Here is a 22,687-nt window from a genome sequence, read left to right as displayed (position 1 = left end):
GATGACCCATTCGGGCCAGAGGAAGGCCTCCAACGGCTGTTTTTATGCGGACCCTGAGTCTTGGGCGGTTCTAAACGTGGTCGCAGCCGGCTGGCAGAAACTGGCTTTCTGGTCCCCAGGGGACACCTGTCTGCAGTACCTTTCACGTCCCGTGTGGGGAATGACATGAGGATGCCGTTTAGGTGCCAGGGGCAGGAGGAGTTTAGGGCCTGGGCACGGGCATCGGCTTCCTGAATTTTATGTACGCCCAAGTCCTGGCTCAGGATTTTAACCCGTCACAGCAGATCACGTGCCTTCTCGAGCCGCACTTTTCCTGGTTTGTAACACCGGTTTTAACTTCAAAAGACCGCTCGTTCTGCAGTTTAATTGAGCGATGACTTTTACAGCGTTTTGATCCTGTTGCGCTAGACGAACCGCGTAAGTAGAACAGGATGTTGGGGGGTTGCGCCTGGGGGGCTCAGTCACTGGAGCGTCTGACTCTTGATTTCGGCTCAGGTCGTGATCTTGTGGTTTGTGAGTTTGAGCCCCGAGTCGGGCTCTGTGCCAACAGCGTGGAGCCTGCTTGGGATTCTCCCTCTCCCTCTCGGCCCCTCCCCTGCTTGCTCTCTGTCTCTCAAAATAAATTAATTAATTAATTAAAAAAAAGAATTGGTTGTTAGCGGTAGTGATTGTTGGCAACGAAGCAATATCTTGGGCATTCTTTTTTTTTTTTTTTTTTAACTGATCAAATACTTCTTTCCTCACTCTGCCTCCCTCCCTCCCTCCCTTCCTTCTTTCCTTCCTTTCTTGCTTTCCTGATAACATTCTCCCCTGGAAAAGATAATGACAGTAAAGAAGAACAGCTTTTCCTTTTCCTTTCTGGCTCCACGGTCTCTTTGCGGCCCTCTGTCGACCCGTGCAGGTGATGTCCACTGTCTTCGCGGTGGCCTTAGGAATATTTTATTTATTTATTTATTTAAAAAAAAAATTTTTTTTTTCAACGTTTATTTATTTTTGGGACAGAGAGAGACAGAGCATGAATGGGGGAGGCGCAGAGAGAGAGGGAGACACAGAATCGGAAACAGGCTCCAGGCTCTGAGCCATCAGCCCAGAGCCTGACGCGGGGCTCGAACTCACGGACCGCGAGATCGTGACCTGGCCGAAGTCGGACGCTTAACCGACTGCGCCACCCAGGTGCCCCAGGAATATTTTAAACGTATAAGTTGGGTTGTGTTCAAACTAGATTTTGTTTTGAAATACATCCTACATCTGTGAGGAGCTCAGAGTCAGGGGTGAACGCAGAATACGAGAAGTCGCCACGGGGAGCCCTTGTGCGCGTGCCTCCCCCACGCACTCTCGGGGCTCTGCCTCGTTTTGTGGGGATCACTTCCTCGCTTTCTCTTTGCAGTGTTACTGCCTCTGTCTGTTTTCCTAACTGTTACGTGATTTGCCTTGACAAAGTCAGAAGCAGGTCTAAGCCTCCCTGTTTTAGAAGAGGCCCTTTCCTGGGGGGAGATAGCCGGATGGCGTTTGGTTAGTAAGTTGGCTTTGCTTTTCCTCAGCTTACAAGAGAGTTGAGCCAGCGAAGGCCCGAGCTGATCGTCAGAGAATTAGGGTTCCTCTCAGCCGGGTCACCTTCCGGGGCTGTAGCATGAACTTCACGTGCCGGACATCCTTTAGAAACACGGACGGGAACCAGTGGGTTTGTAGTTTCTGCCGTCGTAGCTTACGGCTGTTCCGGGAGGAAGCTCACACACGGCTTCTCTGGGAAGTGAATGGAATGGTCTCATCGGCTGCAGGCAGCTGGGCCTAGAGCAGGCCCTGGGAGCGTGTTTCGTACGCAGTCGGCGTGAGCCAGATACTGTCAACGGTCTTGGTCTGGCTTGCTTTGACGTTCTCTCCTCAGATTCTGCAGGTGGAAGCAACATGGCAGCCGTCGTCATGATGGCAGCCGACAGGACCCTTCTCCCTGAGTGAGTGAGAATGTCTTTGTTCTGTCCTCATGCTTCACCGGCGGTTTGTTTGGGTAGAGAATTCTAGGCTCCTCACCATCAGTTTTCTCAAGAATTGGGACGTCTGGCTCCATTTTTTTCCTCCCTTCTCCGGAATCTTCTATTTTCCTCCACTTTTCTGCCGTTTCACAGAGGAATGCCTTGGTGGGCATCTGTTTCCTTCCAGTATGCTGGCTGGAACTCAGGCCTTTAATTGGGGGATGTTTCTTTTTTATTTATTTATTTATTTATTTAAATTTTTTTTTTCAACGTTTATTTATTTTTGGGACAGAGAGAGACAGAGCATGAACGGGGGAGGGGCAGAGAGAGAGGGAGACACAGAATCGGAAACAAGCTCCAGGCTCTGAGCCGTCAGCCCAGAGCCCGACGCGGGGCTCGAACTCACGGACCACGAGATCGTGACCTGGCTGAAGTCGGACGCTTAACCGACTGCGCCACCCAGGCGCCCCGGATGTTTCTTTTTTAAAATGATGTCTCCCACCTCTCTTTTGCTCCCTTGATCTGTGAGCACGTGGACGTGGTTCTCCTGGACTGGTTTTTTTCCCTCTTCTCCCCCTCCTCCTCCACCCCTTCCTTCTCCTCCTTCTCTTTCTCCCTCCACCCTCCCCCCCCCCCCCGCTTCTTTTCCTTTCAGTTCTATTTTTCATTTCCTTGTCTGTTTGCTCCACTGTGAGAAGTTTCCTGAAACTTGCTTATGCCGTCCTGTTTCTACGAGCCCTTGTTTGGTGTGTCTTCGCTGAATGCTGTGTTTATAGCCTCCTGTTCTTACAGCATGGACGCATGAGTTTATCTTGTTGGAATTACTGACTTTTAGAAGTTTGTTTTTTTTTTTTTTTCCTCCTCCCTGAATAATTTAGTTCCTCCATGTTGCTTTTGGATTGTTTCCTGTCTTCTTGTTGGAGGCTTTACAAAGGTAGCAGCAAATCCTTGACCTTCTGCTCTTGAGTAAGAAGGGGGTTAGAAAGCTGAGGGAGAGCTGTGTGGGTGTGGGTGACCCTGGAAGGCCACTTCTTTGTGCAGTGGTTTTTCCTCTTCAGCTGACTTTCCAGAGGGTTCTTCGACTTCCAGCCCAGGGCTCAAAGCCGGCTGTCGGTGCTGTTGGGTGAGCGGGGAGAAGGGGGCCGGCGTTTCAGCACTGCACCCACAGCCCCGCGGCCAGCTGTATCGTCCGCTTCAGAGGTGAGTGGGGAGCACGGTTGGTCTTTGGGAGTGGAGGAGGGAGCTTCTTCCCTCATCGGTTCCCAGCCACCCCCAGTTTTAGGCATATGTGGTGTGACCGTTTGCTGAGTCTCTCGAAGATTCTGCTGTCTGCCCTGCATTGGTTCTCGGCTTTGCTGCTGAAGGCTTGAGATTGGTTCTGTTGATTGTGTTAAATCAGTCACTTTTTACTCATCTGTGTTGTTACCTTCCAAAACCTTGATGCTACTGAGTGGTTTGGGTCTTAAAAATTCTTCACTGGAATTTTGGTTTAGGGAAATTAATGGGAGTTTTAGTCCGCCATCAGAATCTGACACCCCCACACAAACCATCTTGTGGCTTGGGCTGTAGGTAAAGCTCCCTGAGAGCCCTCCAAGATGGCGCTGAGCCTGCTGGTGACTCTGCCATGCTTCCCTCCATGGCTCATGTGCGGGGCCTCCCCTGTGTGCCCGCCACCGGCCTCTTCTCTGTTCTTCACATACCTTTTGTCTGTTAGATGCTGCAGAAGGGTTCAGCTGCAAATATGAATCCTCTTAAAGAAGTCTTGCCTGGGCCCTTGGCTTCTGTCCTTGTCCTACATTCCGTGCCCTCTCTTCTGCCTTGTTGCCCAGCTCACAATTAGACTTGGTCATTTGTGTGGTTCTTGGTGTAACATCCGTGTCTTTTTGCTTAACTGAAGCTTCCGGAAGGCAAGGACCACGTCTTTCTTGTTCAGTGTTGAATCCATTCAACCAGACTGTAGGCAGACTCAGTAAATACTGTCAAATGTATGAACAAATTCTTGAAGAAACAGACATATTTAACTCACAGATTTAAAATATTTTGAGTTGGGTAAATAAACTAAAAAAGAAAAAAGGGGCGCCTGGGTGGCTCAGTCGGTTAAGTGTCCAACTTTGCCTCAGGTCATGATCTTGCGGTTTGTGGGCTCGAGCCCTGTGTCGGGCTCTGTGCTGACAGCTCGGAGCCTGGAGCCTGCTTTGGATTCTGTGTCTCCTTCTATCTCTGCTCCTCCCCCACTTGTGCTCTGTCTCTCTCTATCAAAAATAAATAAGTGTAAATAAAAAAAATTAAAAAAAAATAAAATATTTTGAGTTGGGGCGCCTGGGTGCCTCAGTCAGTTAAGTGCCCGACTTCGACTCAGGTCATGATCTCATAATTTGTGGGTTTGAGCCCCGCGTCGGGCTCTGCGCTGACAGCTCAGACCCTCGAGCCTGCTTCAGATTCTTTGACTCTGTCTCTCTCTCTGCCCCTCCCTGGTTGCTGTCTTTCTCTCTCAAAAATAAATAAAGTTTTGGGGCGCCTGGGTGGCGCAGTCGGTTAGGCGTCCGACTTCAGCCAGGTCACGATCTCGCGGTCCGTGAGTTCGAGCCCCGCGTCGGGCTCTGGGCTGATGGCTCAGAGCCTGGAGCCTGTTTCCGATTCTGTGTCTCCCTCTCTCTCTGCCCCTCCCCCGTTCATGCTCTGTCTCTCTCTGTCCCAAAAATAAATAAACATTGAAAAAAAAAATTAAAAAAAAAAAAAATAAATAAATAAAGTTTTTTAAAAAATTTAAAAAAATATTTTGAGTTAATACTGTTGTTGGTTAATTGCATATGCAGACTTCTTATTCAGGACTATGAATACTAAGACTCAAAAGGTAGAAACATTAATTATCCTAGTATGTTTTTTAATTCATTAAACTTTTATTGGAGGAGCTACTCTCTGAAAAGTGCTATTGACCTGATCAGACTATTTTGATGGACTCCTTGAGAGTTATTATTGTATGTACTAAGTGTCTTGTTCATAATGAAGAGTGACTTTAAGAGTAGAGACTGAATATTTCCCATTTTTCACAGGGCCTCCCATCAGGCAGGACATACGGAATGGGCGTTTCGTAAATAAAAATGGGTTAAATTGAAATTATGTGTTCTTTTGTTAAAAAACAGTTTTAAGGTTTATTTATTTTGAGAGAGAGACAGAGCAAGTGGGGGAGGGGAAGAGAGATGGGGGGGGGAGAGAGAGAGAGAGAGAGAGAGACTCCCAAGCAGGCTCCACACCAGCATCACGGAGCCGGATGCAGGGCTCGAACCCACGAACCGTGAGACCGTGACCTGAGCCAAAGTCGGACACTTAAGTAACTGAGCCACCCAGGCGCCTGAGGTTCAGAGTGTCTTAATCATTGCTTCGCCTTAACAAAAACAGGAGAGTTTTTGTTTTGTTTTGTTTTGTTTTTTGGTCTCTTAAGTTTTTGGACGTTTCGGTGAGCAGTATTCTCCTGCAGGTGTAAAAAGAGAACTTTGTGTTTTTTCCCCCTGTTACCGCTGTTTGATCATCACTTTCTCAGCAGGCAAACTTACTTCTATTCTTTTCATTATGGTAAAAGGTGTATATGTTTGGATTCAGTCATGAGTCATCCTAGATGCCTGTTGTTGAGGAAAATTGCCATCGTGTTCCACTGTTAAGAGACAGAAGTCAAAGCAATGCACATTTAATGGCTGGAAATGAGCAGTGTTTCAAAGCAGTTCTTTTTTTCATTATCGCCGTTACACTGGAGACAAAATGGGTATTTTGACGGAATGACTCTCATTATGCGGTGGTGATTGTCATTCTGGGGATGTGTTCATATACGTGCCTTGGTATCTGTGTGCCTATGTCTATAAGTTCAGTCCGCTAGTGTTAACGTACAGAATTCCCCATCTCGTACAAATATCAGTATGGACAGCAACGTTGTAAAAAACGAGCACAGAATTAGTCTTCCTGCTGTCATTTACCCTTGATTTGAAGGAACGCTTAGAATGGCTTTCGGGTGCCATATTTTAGTGGCAATTCTGATTTCCCTTATTTAGAAAACACAGATGATCTGCAAACAGGTACATTCATTTGAAATTTAAGTACTTAATGAATTGGGTACCGAAGGGAAGGGGATAAAAAATGCATTACATTGAACAATAAATAAGGAGAAACATTTTTTTTTCCTGAAAGCTAGACTCACTATTGAAAGACTTAATAGATTTACCAAAGTAGCCCATATATTACTACCGATTTACTCCTGGAAAATGGTAAGTATGTGGAGGTGATTGCCCTGCATGTCAGACTAGTGCCTCATGGCTTTCCGTTTTACTTATTAGGCAAACTTTTCAACCCATCATCTGATTGACCTATGACAAGTCCCACGATCAAAGTGATGAGAATAGAAGAAAATGGCCAGCGTTTTCTGCACCATTTTTAAAAATTCAGTGTTTATTTTTGAGAGAGACAAAAAGAGAGAGCGCGTGAGCAGGGGAAGGGCAGAGAGAGAGAGAGAGAGAGAGGGAAACACAGAATCTGAAGCAAGCTCCAGGCTCCAAGGTGGCAGCACAGAGCCCAGTGCGGGGCCTGAACCCGTGAACTATGAGATCTTAACCTGAGCTGAAGTCGGACACCTAACCGACTGAGCCACCCAGGCGCCCCTTTCTGTACCGTTTAAGTTTTCAATTTTCCTAAGTACCCAAGGCATGAATTTGGGGAAATTCAGCTGAATTTTAAGAAAAGGGCGAAGGGAGATGCGAAAATAAGAGTGTAGCTATAATTAACATGATATTTCATGTGTCAGACGTTCATAAGCCTTCTCTAATTACTGCTACTTTTCATTCTCTGCAATGCTCGTAAGTTGTAATCTACATTTGTGACCCCACTTATCTGAGAATGTTAAGCTGTGGACACTTCAGTGACAACTCCCACATACCCCAAAGAGATCTACAAGTGGGAAGCCGAGTCCCTAATTTTCCAGTTAATCGAAGTAAGGCATTTCTCCCTTAGAGGAATACAGATGTGTGGCCCAGGGAATGCACTCTGTCCTCCTTGCTTCACTCACGACCACGCCTCGTAATTGTAAGGAGGTAGTGTTCTTTGAAATGTCACTGAGAGCCTTTATCCATTTTTATCCCTTAAAGAAGTGAACTTGTTTGGATATTGTTTTTCATCGCACTGAAAACATTAAAAAGACGCTCCAAATCTCAGTGTGGTTGACATTCCAAGTGCGCTGCTTAGGGATCGTCGGGAGAGCGAAAGCAGGTGCAAGCCGCTGAGACTTGAGGCCAGAACCTTGGCGTCGGCCCCGAAGGCTTGCTCTTTCTCATGCCTGTGTCGGGTCCCCCGCTCTGCCCCCGGGTTTGGGGAACACCAGGATGGCGGGACTCAGCTGTGGATGCGCTCGCGGGTTGTTAATTAGAGAGAGCAAAAGGGTGTAAAGCGACATCGGCAGTGGGAAGAAGAACCTGGTGCGGACTCTGGAAACTCACGCCCAAGCCTCCGAGGGCCCCTCCGGAGTGGCTCCCGGACACTCTTAAGTGTGACAGCACGTGCTGTTGTCTTCCAGAGGGGCTCATTCGAGGCCCAGCGTCCAGGGGCTTAATGGGGGGCTGGCCACCGTGGGTATCCCCTGCCTAGCGTGTGGCCCCGTCTTAGACTCCCAGAAGGCAACTTAAATTGTACCGTTTGTACAAATAACCTTGGCACGGCGGTCCACTCTTCTGTGTAGGGGGAGCTTTGTGTCCGTGACGGGTGCTGTTGGTGATGTATTTCCAGACGACAGCCCAGGGCTAAACCCCGCGAGCGGGCCCTTTCCAAGGACTGCGATCTCTGGCCTGCTGTGCATAGTAATTCTCTTCCGGGCCCCTCCGTCCCATCTATCGACAGAACCGGGCTCTGTCCTCACAGTCTTGTCCCGGAGTCGTCACTTTTCTCTTGGCCCACCACCACGGCCCCAAGACTGGGTCTGCCCTCCTTCTCTCCTGGCCCGCTGTGTTAGTTTCAGAACTATATTCCCGGCTGCTAATCATTGCTTCCCTGCGGTCTGTCCTTCAGAGGGTGGCCAGAGCGATGTTTTAGAAAATATTTACTTATTTTGGGGAGAGAGCGAGCGGGGGAGGGAAGATCCAAAAACGGGTTCTGTGCCATCAGCGGTGAGGGGCTGGAACTGGAACTCACACACCTCGAGATCATGACCTGAGCTGAAGTCGGACGCTCAGCCGACCGAGCCACCCAGCGATTCTTTTGAAACAAGATCCAGATCCCGTCACTCTGTTGCTTGTAACCCCCCAGGTGGCATCTCCTGCTGAGGGAGGGCCGTCCAGGCTCCTGCATGGTCCAGCTCCCTGCGGGCTCTCTGAGCCCATCTGCGGCCTGAGGCCCTCGCCGGTCCCTCCCCACGCCATGGAGACCTGCTGTCCCTCCAAACCTGAGATACCCCTGCTCAGGCCTTTGCAGTGATGCCCTGGTGCCCTGGAAAGTGACACCACCACCCCCCCCCCCCCCCGAGGCCTGCATGGCACCTTCCTTCGCTTTGTTCAGGTCTTTGCTTACAAGAAGGAGCCATACTCTCCAGCACCAACCTTCTCCTCCTCTTGCCCATCGTAGCACTGATCCCCACACATGGTCTCTGTTAATTTGCTTTTTCTGCATCTGATCGTTTCCCCTCGCTAGAACGTAATAAACTCCATAGAGCAGATAGCGGCTCCATTCCCGGGGCCTGGAGCAGCGCCTGGCACTTTGGAAGCGTGCCATAAAAATCCTTGAACGGATTGGTGAAGAGGTTCAGTACAGGAATCAACTCAGAGGAATGAAAACTCAGGAGAGGTCGTTAAGTGTTGGGTCAGGGAGGCGAATCTCCTGGGAGCGGTTCTGAATGACACGGTGACCACGCATAGAGAGGGGACCGGGGGCTCTGTTGCGGTGGTGGATTGGCAGCTGAGCTGGTGTTTCCGTGAGCAGCTGAAACGACGCCCCGTCAGTTTGAGGCTAAGAGGAGGCAGTTGAGGGCCCTGGGAAGGACGCTATAGGGATGGATTGAAATTGAGGAAACGTCTCGGCATAAAAAAAAAAAACCCACGTTCTGTGAAATTCCGTTGCTGGTGAAGTTGCATTGTCCCTGTGCCTTCTCATTGAAAATGATCAGAGTCGGGGCGCCTGGGTGGCTCAGTCGCTTAAGCATCCGACTTCGGCTTGGGTCATGACCTCACAGTTCATGAGTCTGAGCCCCGCGTCGGGCTGTGTGCTGACAGCTCAGAGCCTGGAACCTGCTTTGGATTCTGTGTCTCCTCTCCCCTGCCACTCTGCCTCCTCGGCCCCTCCCCTGTTCGCGCTCTGTCTCTCTCTCTCAAAAATAAATGTCAAAAAAAAAAAAAAAAAAAGAAAGAAAATAATCAGAGTCAACTTAACGTTGCCTCGCCAGTGTTGTGTGGGTTAGTTTCCTTTTCAGTGTGGGGCGCTCATTAGCTGTCCAGATGTTTCCGGTAATGCATCGTAAGGTGCTGTGGCTGATGTGTCATTGACTCATGAAACCGATCCGTGGACATACAAGGAGCTTGAGGAATGTCCTGGAGAGGACACTTCTGTCGGGCAGTGGCTGGCTCTGAGTGAGTGGCTTCTGCCTTCTGGGCATCTGGATTTCTAGCCTGTTGCCTTCCCTTTTCTAGCGTCATACCCACGTTCCTCGAATACACACAGTAGCTGCGTAGATGAGAGGCGTTTGGTTGGTGACAGCCGATGTTTGCAGGTTATTCCCATTTTATTGGAAGCTGAGGAGAGATGTGTTTTTCGACGGGATATGCACACCCAGACACTCTAGCCACGACCCATTCCATCCTTGCCAATTCTTGATCTGTATCTGTGGCTAATGAGGTTAATGGGACCCTTGCTTTTACGTCCTCAGGACTCACGGTGCATCAAAAGAGAATACTTGGTCGAGTACTTGGAGGAAATACTCAGTCTCTTGGTGCCCCTCATACAACTCATGTTTTGGTCTTCTTCGACATAAGTGTGTGTTAGAAGAATCCCAGACTGTTTACATAACTGATTCGGGTTCAAGGGTGCTCTTGAAATCTGTAGATAAAGGGCTTTCGTAACGGCCAAGCAATAAGCTAGGTGTTGTTGGGTCCGGTCCCAAGCTATGCCTGTCCTTGTGTCTGTAGTGAGGCTCACTCTCTCCAGAGCGTGGTGTTTCACAAACAAGGGGAAGGAGCCGCTGAGGGAAAGCTAGTTGGTAAAAGAAGATCCCTAAGGATTATTATTGTTTTTCAGCACAAGCGCGCTAACGACGGCAGGTAGACATTCCACGCACGTATTTCTTCTCTGTAAAGAGGGTTCAGGCCGTGCTCATAATACACTGAAGTCTCCACAGCCTGTTACTTCTTGAGCTCTTCTCGGCTTTGAATTATGTACCTGTCGGTGTGCTTGTAGATTTAACCCGTCGGAGGGCATCTCTTTCTGTATTTTAGCGTCTGAGACCCAGGTTAAAGGCCGGAGAGAGAAGATGAAGTGTGGCAAAGAGAGAAGAGCTTCTCTTTCTCATTCCATCGGCTACAGCCGAAAGGGTAAGAAAGGAAGTGAGCTGTTCTGTTAGGTTGGATTGTGATGTTGTGGTTTCTATGGTGACTGATTTCTTTTTCTCTTGTTCGGCAGCTAAATGCAGCAATAACCAAAAAAAAAAAGAAAACCCACCAACAATAAAACAAACCAAAATCTCATGGCTGAGTTTGCCCTTCAGGTGGGTTACTTTTATTCTCCCAGAATCTGCTTTAAGCCCCCTGTGTAGGGCCAGCACTAATTCCTTTGGCATGACGTCCCTTGTCCCACACGGCAGAGTGAGTGTCGTGATACCGAACATGTTCTGTCATCCACTGAAACCCAAATGTCCCCTTTAAAGAAGGGCTGTCTTAGACGCAGGGTCATTTTGTTATCAGACTGATGGCTTGCCCCCTGGGATCCTGTCAGTGTGGTTGACTCCGCTTTCGAGGGCGTAGCTGGGCGCCCTGTTCCAGGCTGTCCTACCTTGGGGCTCCCTCGCCGCACCCCTGGGCGTGAAGGCACAGGCTTCTGCAAGCCTTGTGCGGTATCCCTCCTTTGCCGTTCTCATTTCTTTAAAGACTTAGAGGGATTCTGGAAACAGAGCCTCTCTGGGGTGCTAGATGGCAGAGAAGTGCGGTCCTGTCTGACGTATAGAAACAGGAAGGAGGGCCTGCTCTCTGTCGCGTTCCTCCTGCGCCCCAGGCTCGTGAACCGCAGCACACGACTTACACAACGGGAAGAGGATGATGGGGGCCATCTCGCTCCACTGAGCGTCAAAGTGTTGGGAGAGATGCCCTAAGGAGGGCAACTTGGGTCAAACAATATTGTAACCGGAAAAATCGCAAGGCCGGGACAGAGACAGTTCGCTCTAACGGTTGCTCCGTCACCAGGGCCCCAGAGCTGCTGCCTGCAGTCTGCTAGATAGTGGCTCGCTTTTAATTCAAAGCAAGAAGAACTTAAGAACCGAGTCAACTTTCCGTTCTCTGCTCCGTGAGTTGTCATTCCCAAATGGCTTCTGTTCGCCGCCGATGATGCGCGCTCTCGCCGGTTAACGGCACGTTCGGGCAGGGCAGGGTAATATTAGCACGGACTCTGGGAATTGGTGGCGGGATACGGGGCGGGGGTGGCGCACGCATCTCTAAAATAGAAGCATTTCAAAGCGACTGTCATGTCGTAGTTTCATTTCTTCAGATTTTCCGTGCCACTCCCCGGTAAGAATCAGTAAGAAGTGGTTTCTGCGTTTTGGTTCTGCAGACGATTTGGTAATCAGCCACAGTCAGATCGTACGGATTGTTTTTTTTTCCCCTCTGAATATACACAGAGATCCTTTGTAGGTTAGGTTGGACTTTCCATCTCCACGTGCCTTTTGCGAACAGGCATTTACGAATCGCAGTGTCTCAAGAAAGGGAGTTGGGTAGAAGGAGGCGTCCTTGCAGTCAGGGGTTTACGGTCCCTGGAACAGGAGGGCCCCAGCACACCGTGCTTCGGAGCCCCAACTTTCAATAAGTTGAACACCTGCCCGGAGGGGTTCGTGTGTATTGTGGGTGTAAATAAAAGTGTGGGGATCCTTCGGCTTCCTTTTACTTCCTGGGACAGCCGTCTGACTCCGAGTTTCCTTGTCTGGATGGCACGAAGTCAAGGGTGAGATGAAAATCTGCCTCCAGTGTCGTCTCCAGCCCCACTTAGAACCAGTAGGATGAACAAATCAGATTCACTTTTCCAGAATAGGCCATGTTGTGTTTCACATTTAAAAACAGGAACGAATGGGGTGCCTGGGTGGCTCAGTCGGGTGAGCATCCGACTTCGGCTCAAGGTCATGATCTCGAGGTGCGCGGGTCCAAGCCCCGTGTCGGGCTCTGTGCTGACAGCTCAGAGCCTGGAGCCTGCTTCGGATGCTGTGTCTGCCTCTCTCTCTGGGTCTCCCCTGCTCACACTCTGTCTCTCTCTCAGAAATAAAGTAAACATTAAAAAAAATTTTTTTTTAAAAAAGGAACGAATAAGTTTGGAAGAGTAGAAGCCCAACTTAAAGCTTCTTAACGTCTATCAGCATGTCCCGCGTGTAGTTGCTGGTGCGATTTCTGGGTCCCAGCAGGACTGATTCTTGCCCCTAGCATCTCCGTGTTCCTAAAGGAAAATTCATGCATACTCAACTCCAGTCTGCAAAGGAGTTCAGAAAATTTAGTCATTCCGGTTGTGATTTTGTACAGATGGGTCCGTTCCCTGGGCCTCCGTTGTTTCTGAGCCGGCCGCAGGGCCATCGGTGGGGGGCGGGGGGCTGCTGAACGAGGAAGGCCCAAGCGTTACAAACCCTCGGTCTTGGGTGGGGACGCGCACACCTCTGGAGCATCTCTGGAATACACGGTGCTCCTTTCAGACCCGGCAGGGTGGGTACAGACAGCACAGGGTCAAAAGCGCAAGTGAGACTGTGGATACTTGACAGGAACTGTGCTGTCATTCTCCCGTGACAGCTGGCTGCCGTGTTGATGGTGGCTTCTGGTCACGGAGCCCCGCAGGGTGGGAGGGACGATACCGGCCACTCTCCACCTGCCCACTCAGTGTCTTCGCAGCTCGCTGGCGGGCACCTTTGGTCCGTGCACTCGGGGAGACTCCAGGCTCAGACACGTTGATCTCTCGTCCTACCCTGGGCCAGGACCCCGTGGTGCCTCCAGGACGCAAACACAGACCTGTCTGAATCCTGGGGCCAAGATATTTTTTCCTTTTGCTTTCGGACAGTCTTTAAGAAGTAAACAAGGGTATTTACAGGCTGAGCCCAATGAGTATTATTGCAGCAGAGAACGAGAAGATCAATCCCGAGGACATTGAGGATTGCCTGTCAAGTATCCTAGGTGAACTGGAATGCGTCGACTGACTCGTCACCTTGGACGGAGGCTCTTAGGGCAGGATGATGCTTTATTGTCACGATTAGCAAGTGCCCCCACGTCTTTGAGATGCTGGTACTCCAGAGTGCGGCGGTGCTCCCGTGTGGAAGAACCACCGCTGGTGTGGACCAGGAGGAGTGGCCCCATTTTTCTTGGCAGCGATTGGCTTGGGAGGAGGCACATGGCCAGTTGGGGTCAACAACCCACGGGGAAGCCAGCCGCGTGGTTTCTAGAAGAGACGTGGGGAGGAGGTGGCTCTCTCTTCTTCCCCTGCACTTTATCCCCTCTGGCCGAGAGTCCTGGGACTCACACAGAGTGTTGAGAGGGACAGAAGGAATCTGGGCCCCGTAGGACGGTGTTGCTGCTCCCTTAACCCAGGCCGAGTGGCCGATCCCCGGGAGCTCCCTAACTAGGGACGGGACGGGTTTCCTTACGGTTCATTTCATCTTAAGTAGGGCTTCCTGGTCTTTGCCTGTCAAGGCAGCCGAGTGGGTAAAGCTTTCCTCAGGGAACAGCACCCTCTGGGTAACTTGGTCCACTTGTCTGTGGGTGTGAGGTGATAGCGTGCTCCTTAAAAGTAACAAACCCGGTGTTGCCGTGGAGGAAGGGAGGCGGGTTAAGAGTGGTGGCCTTGGGAGGGTAAGTAATGATGCTGGATTTGCCGTGTGGACTGGTATAGATGCCACGTTGGGATTTCCAGCATCGAGTGAATCCGAACCAAGAGGGATGGTCTGTAGGGCTCATGAGACCGAGAGACTGAAAAGCTCCCGGGATGGCTTCATGTTGGAGACAGAGGCAGAGAGAACCAAGGGGCTTTGGGGGGGCTCATGGAAGGTGAAGAGGGAGGAGCCCACACATGCAGGTGTCCCCTCCCCCATACCCGGCTTCTCTCGCGACTGTGTCTGAACTGGTGGTTCTCGACCGGGGAGAATTCGCCCGCCAGGGGGCACTTGGCAGGGTCCAGAGGCATCTTGATGGTCACATCTGGGAGGGCGCTGCCGGTGTCCAGAGGGTAGAGGTCGGAGATGAAGGGGAACAGCCTGTGGTGCACAGGACGGCACCCCCAATAAAGAACTATCTGGTCCCCGAATGGCAACGGTGCTGAGGTGGAGAAGCCCTAGCCTAGAGAACAGATACTTTTGGGCAACAGGTTGACCAGCAGAAGTCGAGAACAGTCGGGATTTGAGGAGGGTACTTGAGACTTTAACTGTTACGAGGCCCGTGCCAGGCTGCCTGGCAAACGAGCACGTAAAAATTTGGGGGTCGGGGCGCCTGGGTGGCTCCGTCGGTTAAGCGTCCGACTTCAACTCAGGTCACGATCTTGCGATCTGTGAGTTTGAGCCCCGCGTTGGGCTCTGGGCTGATGGCTCAGAGCCTGGAGCCTGCTTCGGATTCTGTGTCTCCCTCTCTCTCTGCCCCTCCCCCGTTCATGCTCTGTCTCTTTCTGTCTCAAAAATAAATAAAAGTGGGGCGCCTGGGTGGCGCAGTCGGTTAAGCGTCCGACTTCAGCCAGGTCACGATCTCGCGGTCCGTGAGTTCGAGCCCCACGTCAGGCTCTGGGCTGATGGCTCAGAGCCTGGAGCCTGTTTCCGATTCTGTGTCTCCCTCTCTCTCTGACCCTCCCCCGTTCATGCTCTGTCTCTCTCTGTCCCAAAAATAAATAAACGTTGAAAAATAAATAAATAAATAAAAGTTAAAAAAAAATTGGGGGGTCCTCCCCCCTCCCCGTGTGCCAGGAGCTGCTCTCTGGGTCTAAAAGGGTCAGGACACAAAGTCAGCCCTCTTTGAGGCAAGTTCTGCTCGTGACTGGCTGCCCTTCCTCTCTCTGAAGGGTGGTGCCTACCCGAGTGGGGACCATCGAGGGCCAAGGTCGTATTTCCATGACAATGGTTTGGTTGCATGTGGGGGCTTCCCACAGTGTTTTTGTCAGCCGCATTCCGTCAGTGGGGTGCCAAGCTTGGACCCCCGCCCAGAGTGGCCATCACACTCTTCCTCCGTCCAGGGCACTAAGGTTGTCCCCGTGTTGCTGTGGAAACAGGAAGAGACGCCCCTGCTTACCAGGAGAGGATGAACTCTGTGTGAGAAGAGACGCTGTCATCACTGGTGACCTTCACCCAGAATCAGCCACAGTTTGCTGTTAAGTGAGGTTGAATTTCTTGCAGATGCTCTTCTGGTGCTAAATGTTAATCGGTGAAAGGCATTCTTTTTTTTTTTTTTTTTTTTACATTTATTATTTTTTTGAGAGACGGAGAGGGACAGCATGAGCAGGGGAGGGGCAGAGAGAGAGAGAGAGAGAGAGAGAGAGAGACAGAATCCGAAGCAGGCTCCAGGCTCTGAGCTGTCAGCACAGAGCCCGACGCGGGGCTCGAACTCACGAACCCCGAGATCATGACCTGAGCCGAAGTCGGCCGCTTAACCGACTGAGCCACCCAGGCGCCCCAGTGAAAGGCATTCTTAATGCTCTGGTTTTTTTGTTTGCTTGCTTGTTTGTTTGTTTTAAACAACCTAGTGTGCCAGTTTTTGGACTTCGTGAGAAGCTAGGTCTGCCCTAGTTACGTGGTGTAAATCTTGTGGTTCAGGTTGAAGTATAGAATACTGCATTTCATCACTACTATTTTTCAGCTTGATTTACTGCATGGATGGTAGATAAAGCTGCTGCTTACAGCTGTAAGTAAAGAATGGAAATGCTTATTAGTGTTCTGCACCCAGATTTTTTATTACATTTTTGTTATAAATATTTCATTGGCCAAATTTAATTCAGTGCAGTGGAATTAAAATGTAATAATGCTATTGATTTAATAAATGTTGGCATTCTCCTGTCCATTTTTAGATGAAACTAATATAATGAGAGTAATTTCCTAATGAACACACGAGCACCGGATCACCGGTAAAACAAAAAGGGGGAACAGTATGATAAATTGGACTGGATCTTTTTTTTTCTTCCGGCATGGCATATCATGCTGATACGAGGAAAGGAATTAAAGCGTAGTTCGTTATATATCAATTTGAATGTAATACTAATTAAAACCTTCCTTTGACTTCACTGAAGCCTATTTTTAGGAATTATGTAAATTAACCCAGGCCTTTGAAAACGGGCATATGCAATGTTTGAGTTCCCCGAGGACCCCAAATGCTGGCATGTTGGCACCGGGAAAATGACACCGCGCGGTATTTTTTGTGTAGGTACGATATACACTAAGAGATGTGGATGCTCAAAAAAATGTGGCAGGGCCACACTGCAGGGCTGCTTTTTGTCCATTTTATGTCCTATCCAACGTAAGCGAAAAAGGAAGCACCGTAGAATTAACGATTGAGGCCCACGTTGCCGCCACTGGAAAATTTCCCGTGGCGTTTGACCGCGGGACTTGGGTTAGGAGTTTGGTTTCCGCACGGGGAGCAGTTCACCGCTTTTCTTGCGTGGAGATCCTCACCAAGTGCATTTTAATTGCATTGTGTTAATTAGTTTGAACTCGCTCTTCCCGCTGCCGCATTCTTCATATTGTTGTCTCTCGGGTGGTGTATTTATCTAACGAAGCGGGGGTGGGGGGGGAAGCATCGGCTATTTTAGGGAGTCTGTGGTCCCCACATAACCTGCAGCTCTTCAGGCCCCTAACATAACTGCAGAGAGAGGAGTCAGGTTCAAGCAGGAATGTGGCCCACGAGTGGGGCCTGAAAGGGTGGCAGTTTCCGTCTTTCGCGTCTTCTCTTTCCTCTGTCTCCTGCTTCCCGTATGTTCCGTCTCCTTGCGTAGATCAATACTTAGAATCGTTTGTCTGTTTTATAAAGAGCGCCGGGGTTCGCCCTGAAGCTTTATCACTGTGCCAGAGAAGTTTGGGCTGGTGCTTACTCACGGATGGCTAATACTAAGACCGCTCCGTGCGGTGGTGTTTCTTAACTAGCTGTGTTTGATTCTTCGGGAGCAGGTCGTGCCTTTCTCCAGGCGTAGCGATCGTTCCCAGGCAGGGACTGTGTCAGAGGCTGACGTCGGAAGCGGTGGCTGGCCGGCTTGGACCTGCCGCCCCTCGGGGAAGGCTCTGAGCTGGCTCGAGGTCGGGATGCTCTGACCTCAGTGTGTCGAGTGAAAAACATGAGACATAAGCCCGAACCGTAAAGCCAAACAACCAAATGCACTGGTGGTTTGTCCACTCTTTTTCCCAGCATTACACCTTTTTAAAAAAAAAAAAAAATTTTTTTAATGTTTATTTATTTTTGAGACAGAGAGAGACAGAGCATGAATGGGGGAGGGGCAGAGAGAGAGGAAGACACAGAATCCAAAACAGGCTCCAGGCTCCGAGCCATCAGCCCAGAGCCCGACGCGGGGCTCGAACTCACGGACCGCGAGATCGTGACCTGAGCCGAAGTCGGACGTTTAACCGACCGAGCCACCCAGGCGCCCCCCACCCCCGCCCCCACCCCAGCATTACACTTCGTCAGGAACCACCTCATCCGCTGTCTCTTCATTCTGTATAGATTCACGCGTAACACGTAGTATTTAAAATACTACTGATGGATTGAGATTCATCAGCCAGGAACGTTTGCCGGGTTAACCGTGTTTATCAGACCAACCTGTCTGGGTTAGCGTTGATGATGTTGTGATAAAAGAGGCATCGATGAAGGATGGCTTCCTTGGAAAGCACCACCAGGCATTTTGCAGCACATGCTTCTTCAATCCTCATTGCTTAAAGCACACACGAAAGCAGTTACTAAAAATCATTTGCTAATTTTGGATGAAGGCTGAGTGTATATAAACATGTCGAGGGTAATTTTTAGTGTCCGAAGCCTCTGACACACGTTTTTCATAAGCCGCTGAAAGAGTGTGATGAATTAACAGTGAAAATTGGAGGTTAAGGAAATGATCAGTATTAAGAGCTGTTACTTTTTAACCTGGCAAGATGTCCGGGGCTCCTGGATGGCTCAGCGGGTTAAGCGGTTTAAGCGTCAGACTGTTGATTTCGGCTTAGGTCATGATCTCACAGTTTGTGGGATCGAGCCCCACATCGGACTGTGCACTGACAGCGCAAAGCCTGTTTGGGATTTTCTTTCTCCTTCTCTCTCTGCCCCTTTCTCAAAATACATAAATAAACTTTAAAACCAAAAAAAGGGGCGCCTGGGTGGTTAAGCGTCCGACTTCAGCTCAGGTCATGATCTCAGGGTTCTTCGAGCCCCACATCGGGCTCTGTGCTGACAGCTCAGAGCCTGGAGACCGCTTGGGATTCTGTGTTTCCCTCTCTCTCTGCCCCTCCCCTGCTTGTGCTCCGCCTCTCTCAAAAATAAAGATTAAAAAAAATCAAGAACAGAAATAAAACCTGGCAATATCTGTCTTTGAGATAAAATTTTAGGAGCCTCTAGGCTCTAACGGATTTTTTTTTATTTGTTTACTTAATTAACAATAAAGAAGATAAAAGATCCTGTTTGGCCTTTGCTTCCCAATCCGTTGTATCACCGGAAGCTAATCGTGGATGTAGTCGGACCATTTGAATTTGAATCTGGCTTCTCTTGTTAGCTCCGTGCCCTTGCTGACGTAACTAACCTCTCTGTGTCTTAATTTCCTCCCTGTAAGATGGCTAGTACCCCGTCATCTCTTGTGAGGGGGGAAATGATAATACAAGGAGGTGCTTAGGGGCATTTACAATATATTGCCTTGTTCCTGTTTCCCTGATTGATATTATGTGCCAAACCATGATTTTCGGTGTAGAGTCCTTGCATCTTTAGTAGGAAAGCATGAAACTCTTGGGTTCCAGAGACCAGGAAACTGATGGGGAACAGAAGTTGATGTATATATAATCTCTGTTACATTGTCGTGCGGCTGAAAATAAGGTTCCCTGAAGAGCGATTGTTAAGGTAGGCTGGTAAGACAGTCCTCCAATGAAATGAATGGCATTTTATCTCTGATCAATAGAAAACTACTTTAGGGCGAGAATAAAATGTGTAGCGATGAGTGTAAATGGGAGTGACATTACCAGCATTTCTTCGAATGAAAGTTTTTCTGTAAGCAATTTCAGTGGACTCCAGTACATTTAAATAAACAGTATTTCTTGACTGTGACAGGCATATTTGTGAATGTACTGAGCATTTAGTAATCCCTCCTGATTTCAGGAATAACATCATTCTTGATCCAATAATTGTGAGGTGTGAATGATTCTCTAGAGCTTTGCAGAGGCCAGAATGCATCTCTCAAACCACAGTGAATTTTCCATTATCTCTCGGTAGATAATCGGTTTTGTGAATCATCTTCAGGGGCCAGGAGCTCTCCCTCTTTTTAACACCGAGAACGATTAGCTTGTGTTTGCGAAAATGAATGCATGTACGCTGACTGCATTAGCAGCCTCAAGTAAATGGTCTGGGGGCGATTAAATTTGGTTTTCAATGAGAGCATCAGTACCTTTCCTCATATACCAATATGAACGTACCTACATACGCACACACACACAGAGCTCGGAAGGTCTGTGTGTTGTCTTATTTTGGAAATTTACTGCCGTTGAATTCTTTAATTATCTTAAAAATAACTCAGTATTTTTTAGGAGTATCAATGACTCTTTTGCCTTTTTGGATCAAACTGACATGCCTAAATCTGGTATTTTTAAGGTCCAGCCTCCTGAGCTAAATTTACCAAGCCACTTTCCCATAATTTTTTCTTTACTCTCCCGAGTCATATTCATATTCCAAATTAAGATTCACTCCTGGAAACCCTCAGATTGCCATCATCATAGCAGTAGTGATTTTTATATGCTGCAGGAAAAAATGCTTATTCTGGAATTTCTTCTAAGCCTGGATATTCCATAGCTGTTCTTTGTCTTTTTCCTTCTCCCTCTCATAATGTGTGTGCGTGTGTGTGTGTGTGTGTGTGTGTGTGTGTGTGTTCTCTGCATCTCTGCATGTGTGGTACTTTGGCAATGTCTAATGCACGCTTATTGAGCAAATGCTACACTCTGAAATTGGAATGAATATCAAAAAGTCATCTAGTTTTGGACATTTCCTCAGCTTAATTCAATAAATGCTTGTTGGGGTCCTAACTGGGTGAACCGCAGAACATAAGTGAGAGAGTTATGCATTGACGGGGAAGTATTGCACGTAACACATGGCCTCGTGTCATGTTCGTTTCAAGGTCTCCAGGGGCCCGCGGGAGGTTTCAGTCTTTGAGAAGACACTGTTCTGCCTCTTGTAGTATAAAGTTTATGACATCATGGTTCATGAAGAACATAAACATTAGAGCGGTGTATATATGGTCCTAATCAAACTCATAATCCTTATGTGTCTTTGCTTCTGGATGTAAAAAGACTTTGTTGTGTTGACTTACCTTCGAAATGGGTGGGATTTTATACATTGGAAGATTTGTCTTTCCTTTAAAAAATTTTTTTTAACATTTATTCGGTTTTGAGAGAGAAAGAGAGAGAGAGAGAGAGAGAGACAGAGTGTGAGCAGGGGAGGGGCAGAGAGAGAGGAAGACACAGAATCCAAAGCAGGCTCTGGGCCCTGAGCTGTCAGCACAGAGCCTGATGTGGGCCTCGAATTCACAAACTGTGAGATCATGACCTGAGCCGAAGTCGGAGGCTTAACCAACTGAGCCACCCAGGCATCCCTCTTTTTTTGTTTTTGTTTTTGTTTTTTTAATACTGATTAACTAGTGATTAAAAGTGACTTTAAGAAAGTGAAGGGTAGGGCTGTGGCTACAGAAATGTGTTGTGTAATTTCTGGGCTTGTTTCTGAAATTTAGACTTCAAGTTTAAGAGGCTCTTCTGGATAGATGTGGATATTCGAGACCAGAATATAAACATCTGTGTCCGAATACAGGTACCCATCACAATATCTGGGTTCCTTTTCCAGTATATTAAATGAGAGGGCTGAAGGATTTTCACATAGTTTGGGACAAAAACAGATGCATTTCTCAAGTAAGAATTTTGTGTGCTTGCATGTAATTGAAAGCTAGTCAAAATAGTTTACGATGTAGGAAATCCGAGCCCTAGATGACCATGAAAGACTTCTTTGTAAACCTTTGCTCACTAAGCATCATTTTTAAATTGTTTAAAAATATTTTAATGGCAGGGTGCCTGTGTGGCTCAGTCAGTTGAGCATCCGACTTCAGCTCAGGTCATGGTCTCACTTAGGGTTTGTGAGTTCCAGCCCCACATTGGGTTTTGGATCCTCTGTCCCCCTCTTTTTTTTTCTGCCCCTCCCCTGCTCACTCTCTCTTTTCCAAAAACAAATAAACATTTAAAGAAATATTTTCATATCATTGAGACAGAACGCCATTTTAATTATTTTAAAAAATACTAATGTCATTAACATTTTATTTTTGTCCCCCGTTTGGCCATGTGTGATTTGTGATGTGAATGGTATTTTTTATGGATGACACCACTTGGTGGTTGACCAGCGCTTGGCGACTCCAGGAAAGAGGGAACAGAGTGTGTGATATCTGCACAAAATGATCCCTTCTTTACCTGGAGATACGGTTGGATGAGGTAGACGCAGAAATCATGAACGACGAACATTTATAACACCAGCCGCAGGTGCCAAAGGAGAAGGTTATCTGAGGAGCAAATTCTTGCCCTAAGCCTTGATGCTTTATTTCTTTTTTTTTTTTAATTTTTTTTTCAACGTTTATTTATTTTTGGGACAGAGAGAGACAGAGCATGAACGGGGGAGGGGCAGAGAGAGAGGGAGACACAGAATCGGAAACAGGCTCCAGGCTCTGAGCCATCAGCCCAGAGCCCGACGCGGGGCTCGAACTCACGGACCGCGAGATCGTGACCTGGCTGAAGTCGGACGCTTAACCGACTGCGCCACCCAGGCGCCCCTTGATGCTTTATTTCTAAGGAAAAGCGGCCATTGCCTGGTCCCACCCGACAACTGTGTGTAACATAAGGCACCTGTTAAGGGACATCTAGCAGTGTAGGGTGACTGGTCCCATAGACTTTTCAGCATCAGGAGTTGTGATGGAGAGACCTTCCGGTAGATACAGGGTGAGTGTAAACTTGGCTAAAGACTTCAAGTCCATGGTCAAGGTCAAACGGAGAGCCTGGGATGTAGAAGGGTTCTGGCAGTCCCATGTCGACCCTGCTTAGAAAGCTGCCTCTACTCAGAGCAAAGGTAGGGACAGAAGTATATGGGGCAAAGCGTGGGCACACAGCTGAAGTCAAGAAAGGCTGAAGATGGCAGGTAGACCGGAAGCCCAGAATGTCGTCAGGAACCTCGCAGCAGAAACAGAGGGGAAGCGAAAACAGGTGATAGAGGGAAATTGCAAGGAGAGCAGATCTGGTGGTGGAGGCTGCCACAAGTTATAAATGTTCTATTATTGGTGAGTCACATCTCTAGTAA

The 22,687-nt window shown here is 48.5% G+C and overlaps 1 protein-coding gene across 10 annotated transcripts in view; it reads left to right on the top strand.

Annotated features, from left to right (window-relative positions):
- The window catches only part of SFMBT2 (Scm like with four mbt domains 2), a 222,318-nt gene that overhangs the window by 115,606 nt on the left and 84,025 nt on the right, over positions 1–22,687 (top strand). The window lies entirely within an intron of this gene.

The sequence above is a fragment of the Leopardus geoffroyi genome, chromosome B4 (genome assembly GCF_018350155.1).
Source record: "Leopardus geoffroyi isolate Oge1 chromosome B4, O.geoffroyi_Oge1_pat1.0, whole genome shotgun sequence".
Classification (NCBI taxonomy): domain Eukaryota; kingdom Metazoa; phylum Chordata; class Mammalia; order Carnivora; family Felidae; genus Leopardus; species Leopardus geoffroyi.
This window is presented reverse-complemented; position numbering and strand designations above follow the sequence as displayed.